Raw genomic sequence first — 10,216 nt, 5'->3', positions numbered from 1 at the left:
ATTAAAGATCAACGTGATCATGTGAATATGATGGTGACAGTGATGGTGATAGTGATCATGCATATATGACCTCTGACCTCTGAGAAGGCCAGAAGCAGGCCAGAGAGGCCCTCAGAGCCCAGACAGCTGGCGGACATCACAGAGCCCGGATCCAAGCCGCCCCCCCAGGCAGACGCCCACGCTCTATTCACTAAATATTGATCAAAATAGAGTTTTTATGAACAAAGAGGACAAATGAATTTGGACTGTTTCAAAGATTGTGTCTAAGATCTGTGTCTTAGTAGTTGATCATTTTTACTGAGCTGCTAAACAATTAGAAATCACTGAAAGTTGAGGATTGACTTTAAAATGTGATTCAGAGGAATGAAAAACTTCACCAAGCAGAGAATTACATGACTGAACAATTCATCATTTTTCTTCTGCAGTCAGTCCAAAAGTTCTCCTGTTTTCTGTCACATGACTCAGAAATGAAGAGATTTAGTCTGGAATCACTTTGAAAATCAAAGCAGATTGTATCTGAGAGCAGGAGAAGAACATCTTGACAGTTGTTTCTCCACCAGTCTCACAGAAGCAGCAGATGTTGTTGATCTGAAAACGTTTTCTGAGTGGTTCTTTGGATAAATCTCCTTCAGGATGGTGAAATGAGGGAGAGCAGCAGGGCTGAACGCTGAAGATCTACTGATGCTCCATGGTTCCATGCTGGACTCTCACAGCTCTTCACACTGCACCACTGACACTCAGCAGCTCTTCTGCTGCTTCCTCTGTCACTCAGTCCCAGGGGAAGTTCCTCTCCCAGCTGCAGAGAGATGAGAGGTGGAGGTCAGAGTGTGTGAAGCAGTGAGGACTTCAGTCCTGTTCAGAGCAGCAGTCAGCAGATCAGAGCTCATGAAGGACCACCACTGTCAGACCAACACAACAAGCCTGTGGCTCCTCTGATTGGCTGACTGTGTGTCCTCTGCTGTCCAATCCTGAAGCTGCTCAGCGTTCTCCTCTCACAGCCTCACTGAGAGTCAAACACTGGATCTTTGTTCTCACACTGACTGTGTTTAGTCCAAACCTGCTGAAAGCAGCATGGACTCACTCCAACCATCTACTGACCTCAGAGTCTGCAGGCTGCAGTCTGGACTCTGCTGGAGAGCAACCAGCTGCTGCACATCTGGAGACCGCAGCTGGTTGTTATTCAGGTCCAGCTCCTTCAGGTGGGAGGGGTTGGACTTCAGAGCTGAGGCCAGAGAAGAACAGCTGATCTTTGACAAACTGCAGCCCCTCAACCTGAATAAAGAGAGAAAGCAGCAGAATCAATGAGGAGGAACCAATCAGATGTATTGATGGAGAAATGAGCAGCTCCACATTAATGAGTCCTGATCAATGAGCTGTTCTGTTGTTGTGGATCTTCATCACACACAACATTCACACTCCTCCTCATGTCCACACACAGCAGTCAGCTGCTGCTGAGCTCAGTCCACTCTCTCACTGCAGGATCAGAGTCTCAGATCACAGCTGCTGACAAACATTTCTCCTTCTACAACAGGAACAGACAGTCAACTGACCTCAGAGTCTGCAGACCACAGAGTGGACTCTGCAGAAAACCACACAGCTGAGAAACTCCTGAATCCTGCAGAGGGTTCCAGCTCAGGTCCAGATGTTCCAGATGTTTCTGGAGGGAGGGGTTGGACTTCAGAGCTGAGGCCAGAGAAGAACAGCTGATCTCTGACAAACTGCACCACTCGAACCTGAATAAAGAGAGAAAGAAGTGAGATTAGAGGACAGAGTACGCACACGCACACACGTCACACAACAACAGTGGCCCAGTTTACATGGGTGTTTTTTTCAATCGGATTGTAAACAATCGTATTAAACGGAGTGTATTCATGAAGTGATCCACGATGAATCCTCGTTTACAAGGACCCTTGGTGAAGCGGATTATACAGCGTCCTGTGACATGCGCACAAAGTCTCACGAGGAACTTGCAGGTCTTTAGCTCCGCAGCAGCAGTCCTCAGCGCCGAGCAGAGAGTTTTTATCTGCTAATATCTGCTCAAATAATGTCCCAAAAGTCCATGATACGCTGCTGAAGGAGCGGCTGCTCCCCTGGCTGCAGCACCGCTGCATGAGCTCGTTGTGAGCTCTGCTCCGCGTGTCGATGTTTCGAATTAACTGGTGCTCGTGTTCACTTGTGACCAATACATGATTGAAAAATGTAGTCGTTCTTGCGAACGTCGGTTATCGACAGTTACAGTGAGTGTATACGTTTAAAGTCATTTGTGAGTCTTACTTTAACAACTGCTGTAATCAAAATGTGTTTACACAGACCTCCGCCATTATTCGTTAACACGGGAACCAGTTAATCCATAACACCAGCCGGCGATCGCTTGTATTCTGCTATAGAGCTCTTTATACAACTCAATATTGCGCGATTTGGTTCCATCTCGCCTCTCCAATGTTTTTTCTGTCGGGGTTTTTTACTAAAAAAGTGTTTTTCAACCACCGTGGCGTTCTCTGCTGGTTTTTTGACTGTGCTGCTTCCCCTTTACTGGCACATCACACACGCATGCGCAGAACAAACACTCCCCCAGTACAATCCGCTCCGCTGTCAGACTCGTTTATAAGGGACACGGAGCGGATTGTCGATCGGCGTAGACCACCTCATACAATCGGCTCCAAATTACAATCCGCTCCGAGTGAAGCGGATCCACTCGGTCGTTTACATGACACATTTTACAATCAGCTCCACGTACAATCCGCTTATTCACCTTATTCAGGAAGTGCTGCTGGGCGGCGCCATTTTTGAGAGCAACTTCCGGTTGGCCGTCTTTACATTGAGTCGTCTCGCTACTTTCGCTACTTTTAACTGTTCTTTTTGGCGATTTTAACATGTTTGGCATCAATTGCGCTGTCCGTGGGAGCCATAACAACTGGGGAAAGATGAAGCTTTCTCTCTCTGGGTATTGTTTGGAGCACGGAAAGGCTGGATCTGAACGCTGCGGACCAGCTTTTAAACTCCACCCGCCTCGTCTAAAGAAGACCTCCGCTGCCAACAGAGTCTGGCTGCAGACCTTTCTCCCCGCTGCTGGCTCAAGGCGCTCCATTTAAAAAAGCCACCAAAGCGTCCGGATGTTTTCTCCTGTCATTTTGTGGACCTGCATCCCTCACCACTTCATCCCTCACCACTTCATCCCTCTCCAGAGAAACGGCCGGGCTACAAGGCTGAGTTAAAGAAGCCACGACGGAAGCTGGAGAGACACGCAGGTAACTAATTATATGTTAAATAGCAGCTGTTGCTGTGAGAGTTGGGATAATAAACACTGTAAATGACGGCGTAATGATTATCCTTAGTTTGTGTAGATAATTGTCAAAAACATCAGGGCTCCTCATCGCTATGTAAACACCACAGACATTGAATAAAGTAAACACAGCGATTCTACCAAAGTTCTGTTTCCTCTAAAGACCTAGCTCTGCCGTCAGTCAGGTAAAAAGATCCTCTCTCTGTTTTGAAACGTTGTTCTGACTGCGGTTTGGTCAGAATCAGTTTTTTATTGCTCCAGGAATTAGCATTAGCTTGTGACAGGGTGAATAACACAGTAAACCACAGGAGCTGTTTCAGAAATGACAACAACCTCCGTTTGCATGTTGGATAACTAGACCGTCTATGTAAAAAAAAAACAAACAAACAAAAAAACATCCAACAACAAAGATAATAATTATAGTCAAATATATTAATATTTCCTCATTTCTTTCAAATTAAATGAAGTGGACTTCTGTTGGCTTTTAGTGAAAGTTATCTTACTAAAGTAAAAAGATAAAACTTGAACTGCAATTTTATTGTGACATAAAATTTCACTATTGTCCATCCCAAGAGTAACTGGATTACAGACATACTGTTTTGTGGAAGCATCCACACATCACTTTAGAAGATACACTCAACCTTTTAACACACCTTTTACATCTACATATGTTGTTTCCATCCCAGCAGGTAGGAAACACGTGATCATTGACAGAACGTTCGCAAAATATTTAAGTGGGAAAAAAAATATATTTCATATTATTTGGGGACTTGTCTGATACAATGTTTTTGTAACATCATACCTCAAATAAACCCGTCATTCTTTTTCCTCAGATGCCTCAACAAGTGCTGGGAGTGAAAGTCCTGCAGCCAGACGGCAAGCTGCAGGCTGAACCTTCCGCCTCCTGCCTCCTCTGTCAGACCAGGACCGTGCTGGAAGTCCTGTTCTCTACCAGCCGGTCCAGGGTCATCCAGCGACAGTGTTCAACACCATCCGAGCTGCATCCAACACTCTGACGCTCTGACCATCTCTCCCTCGTCTACACTGGCCTCCCTCTGGAGAAAGATTGTCGTGTTTGAGCTGTAGCATTTTATTTTACTATCACGATGCTGCACCACCTGCTTCACCGTCTTCAGAGCGACTGTGGTTTGAGTTCTGTGTTTGGATTGTCTGACAAACTGTCCACAACCTTTTGACCCAAAAAGGACAGTTTTGATTTCACGAGTTCAGAATACGTTCCTAGATTTCTCGATAGTCCAGTTGATGTGTTTTTAAATAAACTGTATTCTCTTTTGCAAACGTCTGTTTTTCAGCAGTGGGACTTTGCAGGTTCTTCTCGCCCCTACTTTAACTTCACACAGGCTTTTCTAATTGTCACAGAATCAAAAGTTAATCCAGAGTGTCTGTGATGATCCTGGAGCTGATCATTGCTTCAGTCTTTTTCTTTCTGCCTCTTTTTTGATCCATTTGGATGGTAATGTTTGGTTTTCTTTCATTTTTTCTCTGGTTTTGCTCCCATTTTATATGACTGGAGTTTCCTTTAGCTGAGCAGGTCATCATTTTCTGCACTTTTTGTGTTTTTCCTTCACAAATCTTCATTTGAATTTCATTCTGCTTAGAATGTCGGGCACTGCAATTTTTTTGCTCATATTTTCAGGATGATTGATAAAATTTTATATTACCTGATCAGTGACAGTACTTATGAACTGTCACATGCTTTTTTGTTTTCCTTCTACTTAAAGTAAAAAAATAAACCAATACTTTAATCAGCTATGTAAAGGTGGTACAATTCAGTTAAACGTTTCAGGCAGTAGTATGTAATACAAATGAATACAATTTTTATGGAGTACCTACGAAAAATATGACACATTACAATTTTGAAGTAACTCGCCCGACACTGCAGCATCATAATGTGGCACACCAGATTTAGATTATGGATTGTGTTCAGCCACACTTTCTTTAATTTGCAGTAACTCATCAACTCAAACACACTTTACGAGACATTCCATTTTACACTGTGTGGATTGTAAAATAAGGAAAATTAATTTTATTTGTCATGTAGAACTTTTGTTAACAAAATGTTTATTCTGTCATGCTGTATATGACCTTTGATATTTAAACTGCACCATCTAATGGACTGTTCAAGAATTGTCAATTCAGTAAAATCACTGCTTTCTGACTGTTTTGTGATCTTTCAATCATTCATTAAAACACTACATTATGACAGGAAACAATTGACAACAAGGAATAGAGCACATTTAAATCAATAGCTTAGCTTTAAATTTCAGATAAAGAAACAGACTCATAAAAAGGCCTTCATTTGAAGTACTATTTTTTTTAAATCAAATTTCATTAAACTATAAACAATTTCAAGCCCAAGTACCTTCCATTTGTAAAAGGGACTGAAACAACTGATTAAATTAATCCAATCTATGGGAGTATTTATTATTAACTGTGGAGAACACACTCACTCTTAATCATACCATCAGCTGAAACGGCTTATATCCAAAACTTTGGGAGGAGGAGCCATGAAAGAAAACCATCTCTACCTGACAAAACAAAAAATGTATGTATATTCCCGTTGTTGATGTGACGAAATAGCGCCAACTTTACCGCAGTGTGTGCAAATACTGATAGGCTTCAGTGCTCTTATTGCCTCATAGCTGAGCCAGCCGCGCCAAGAAACAACACGAAATAGTTGAAAATATCGCCATAAACATGACCTGTGGCCACTTTTCTCATGTCATCCCCCAACTCTGTAATAAGTCGCGGATGGGGCAGACTCGATCCATTTGTGATTTTTAAAGAGGTTTTCGTTTCTTCCTACATCATTTTCTCAGCTGTAAACAACGCCAGTAGCGTGTTACCGGAAGTGCTACTCAAAACAGGAAGTCCCGCCCCTTGGAAAATGGGCGGGGCTGAATAAGGTGAATACTGGAGGATCAGAATTGTATGGTTCCAACTCATGATTGGGCAGTCATAACGCCAATCAAAAGCCACGTAGGACCGCTTTTGCGTGATGACATATCATGTCGAGTCGCCGCCTCGATGCGGGCTCTTGTTTCGAGCCGCGCATGCGCAGAGCATTGTTTAGGAAGTGACATGCAGCGGGAGCGACCATCGCAGAAGCAGAAGCGGCTTGTTCCTCCCGCGAACAACTCCGAACAGGGGCGGGGTGGCCATCGGGAGGTTTCCCGAACGGCCGGTGTGTTCCAGGCCGGTGGGGTCTATTCCGGCCGGCAGCCAGAAGCGCCCCCCCCCCCCCGGCCTGCTCTCACGGCCCGTGTGCGTGTCCGCTCTCCCGGTATATTATATATTTGCTCCCGGTCTGCGAGTCAAAATACTCCGAAGATTTTGGACCCACGTAACCGCGTCACCGTGTCCTCCGCTCTTGCCGATGCATAATGTCAAGGTGCGTTCAGGGTCAGAAAAAAAAAAAAAAGTGTGTTCAGGTACCGAAATGTGGTACCGACGGATTTCCCGTGAATCAATACTCGGTACTTCAGCGGGAATTCGGTCGGTACCAAAAAATTACCGAAATTCGGTACCCATCCCTATCTCCCACCCACCCAACCAACCGCATCATCAAGTATGCGGATGACGCCACCGTGGTCGGACTCATCCGAGGCGAGGACGAGACAGCGTCCAGGGCCGAGGTGGAGGAGCTCTCACGCTGGTGCTCAGTAAATAACCTGACCCTGAATGTCCTAAAAACTAAAGAACTGATCATGGACTTCAGGAGGACTAGACAGGTCCACACACCCCTCCTCATAAATGGAGAACAGGTGGAGACTGTCACCACCTTCAGGTTTCTGGGCTCCACATCTCCGCAGACCCTCCTGGTCTGACAACATCAGAGCCCTGGTCAAAAAGGCGCAGCAGCGGCTACATTTCCTCCGTGTGCTCAGGAAAAACAACCTGAACACAAAGCTGCTGCTGGCCTTCTACCACTCCTCTGTGGAGAGCGTACTAACGTCCTGTCTGAGTGTGTGGTACCAGGCTCCACCGCTGAGGACAGGAAGGCAGGCAGAGGGTCATAAACACTGCCCAGAAGATCATCGGCTGCACCCTGCCCAGCCTGGAGCACATCTCCACATCCTGCTGCCTCAGGAGGACCAAAGCCATCACAGGAGACCCCTCACACCCTGCCCACCCCCTGTTTGACCTTCTGCCCTCTGGTAGACGTTACAGGTCAATAAAATCACACACCAGCAGACTGACAAACAGCTTCTTCCCCTGGACCAGACGCACTGCAAACACCCACGGATACAGAAACACACACTCACTTATGAACAGTCTCCCATAACCCCCCCCATGGACTAAATCACCCAACTATCTCCTCGCACTTTAAGAGCTTGTGCCTCATGATCACCACTCTGTTACACTGTTATTTATTATTCTTGCATCTTGTGGATGCGTTTACACAAATTATACTTGCCCCTGTATTTTTTTCTGTCTTCACCAAATGCCTGTGTTGTTTTCTGTTTGGTCCCTGATGTTTTTTTGTCCTAAGTCTTCCTGTCCTTGACATTTTAATCGAGGTGAATTTTAGCTTCACATGAGCTCCCATGAAATTTCGTTGTACCCCCCCGTGCAATGACAATAAAGTCTATTCTATTCTATTCTATTCTATTCTATTCTGTCATCAATGCCTGTTGTGTCTTTGCAATCTGTGTTCTCTTACGTGTAGACTATCACATCAAAGACAGAAACATTAACCTCGTCTTCTTCTGTATTTCACATCATCCCTTGTCTCGCAGGTGCCGCGATCCCGTGGACTGCCTCCTTTGTGAGAGGAAGCATGTTGTGCGCATTGATAAGCACATCAGAGACATCCACAACATGAGGGGGAAGGCAGTAAGTGGAGTTTGCTCATTTCAAAACTTTTCTGTGTAACATGACATTTGAAGTGCCACACTGGGAGTGGCTGGTTCATGAGGGAAGGTTTATTTTTTATCCTCACTGTTTTATATCCTATAGGAGATACAACAAAAGGCCGTTCAGGCAAAGAGAGCGCACTGTGTCAAGCTGCTGGCCCAACTCAGGGCCAGCAATCCACATCCGGCAATGGTGTCTGGAAAGCGACCGGGGCCAAGGCCGAACAAAGAGAACCGAGTGGAGGAAGACTGAGAAGGAACCAGTGGAAAAGGACTGATGGAGCTGTCCATGGTGCTGAAGCATCAACTTACTGTAAAGGCCATGAGGACGAGTTTTATTTCTCACTCACTCTGTGCGTGTGTGTGCATGTGTGTGTGTGTGTGTGTGTGTGTGTGTGTGTGCGTGCGTGCGTGCGTGCGTGCGTGCGTGCGCGTGCGCGCGTGCGTGCGCGTGTGTGTGCGTGTGCGTGCGTGTGTGCGTGCGTGCGTGCGTGCGTGCGTGCGTGTGTGCGCGTGTGTGTGTGTGTGTGTGATCAAGGTTCTCTGTTCTCTCCAGAACACAGTGACCCTCTGCAGAGCTTCTGGTCTTGTCTCCAGAGTCATGAAGACTCGGCCTCAGCAGCGTCTCCTCATGAGGACAGAGACTGTCGGGCAGGACAGCAGGACTCCAGTCCCCCACCTGGACTCACCTGCTGTGCTTTTCTTGTGCTCTTTCAGAAAAGGTTTCTTTCATTCTTCAGTAGAGCAGCAGATCACTGCTGGTGAAGAACTGAAGAACGACTTTCTTTTCTTGGTTTTCGTCATTCAAGAACAAACATTTAGGACTGTCAGGGAATAAACTCCTGCTGCGAGAACGAACAGCGTTCCTTTAGTGAGTTTTCCTGTTAAATGAATCACATTCCACTGAACAGGTCCTGTTTTCATGTTTCCATCCTGACCAAGCTCCGCTGGGAAAACATGAAGATAAAGCTGAAGTGCAGAAAAGCTGTAATAGCAGGGAATTTCCAGCAGGGGGCGACGATGCTGGTTTCAATCAGAACCCGGGTCTCATTGGAACCCATTCAGAAATGCAGATTTTCAGAGAGCAGATAAAGATATAAAGCTGCCGGTTTCAGAATGTTCTGGTCTCTGTCTCTACACTCAGAAACATCATCTGTTGGTTTAACATCATTTAATCTCGACACACATTTCATCTGTTCACATGAAGTCATGAGTCCCTCTTCATCATGTTGTCTGAACAGCAGGTTTATTTGTTGGAGCAACATTGTTTAGATACTGATGTTCAACAGACTCGTCTTTAATGGAATCTAAAAGTTCTTTGTGATTTGGTCTAAATTCAAGGTGATTCACTGGACACTGGTCAAACATGTCAACACAGCAGAGCGGTGTTGGATCAACACGTTCTACTGACTGGAAACGAAGGAATTCAACCAGATGTTGATGGTTTAATTCATAGACATCTTGGAGTTTCAATAACTTTTCTTCTAGTTGATACAGCTGATAAGCATTAGTCTGATTTACATTTGAAATTTACACTAATTTAATGAAAATCCCCAAAATATTGAAAAAAAATCTACTTTTTGAAAGAAAATAACCAGAAAAATATTTTTTCCAATGTACAAAAGAACATCTCAACTAAGATGTTTTAAACGAATTAGTAAAACATAAAAAACTAAATGTTTGCAATAAAATAAAATGTTACTCGTCACAATGTGCCTTTGAGCCCTGGTGGGTTAAAGCAGGATATGAGTCCAAACTACAGAGCACCAGCTGATGCAGTGGCAGGAAAACACATCATGAAATGTACTTTTGGGAAACTCCACCATGTATTAATGAATGAAATGTAGCAAAGGTTTGAGCAGAATCAGAGCCAAACGACTCCTTCACTGCCGCCGGCGTCCAGACGTCAGTTCAGTCTGTGAGCTGCAGTCTGGCAGGACTGAAGCATCAGATCCAGACTGTTCAACAGGATTTAGAGCTCTGATGGCGTCAGAGAGCAGCTGATGATCACATGAGAAGACGAGGGGAAGGACAGTGAGGCCGCTCACACTCTGGA

At 45.1% G+C, this 10,216-nt stretch overlaps 2 long non-coding RNA genes across 2 annotated transcripts; one reads left to right on the top strand and one right to left on the bottom strand.

Moving 5' to 3' along the window:
* Positions 1–271: 271 nt before the first annotated feature.
* Positions 272–1,597, bottom strand: LOC115384159 (uncharacterized). Its single transcript, XR_003930818.1, has 3 exons — positions 1,551–1,597; positions 1,099–1,272; positions 272–796 (listed from the first exon to the last, which is right to left on the bottom strand). It is a non-coding gene; the product is annotated as an uncharacterized LOC115384159 (long non-coding RNA).
* Positions 1,598–7,210: 5,613 nt separating this feature from the next.
* Positions 7,211–8,572, top strand: LOC115384192 (uncharacterized). Its single transcript, XR_003930857.1, has 3 exons — positions 7,211–7,474; positions 8,044–8,140; positions 8,264–8,572. It is a non-coding gene; the product is annotated as an uncharacterized LOC115384192 (long non-coding RNA).
* Positions 8,573–10,216: the final 1,644 nt, after the last annotated feature.

This window comes from Salarias fasciatus (assembly GCF_902148845.1).
Source record: "Salarias fasciatus chromosome 23 unlocalized genomic scaffold, fSalaFa1.1 super_scaffold_20, whole genome shotgun sequence".
NCBI lineage: Eukaryota > Metazoa > Chordata > Actinopteri > Blenniiformes > Blenniidae > Salarias > Salarias fasciatus.
The sequence above is the reverse complement of the archived record's forward strand: the minus strand, read 5'-3'. Positions and strand labels throughout refer to the sequence as shown.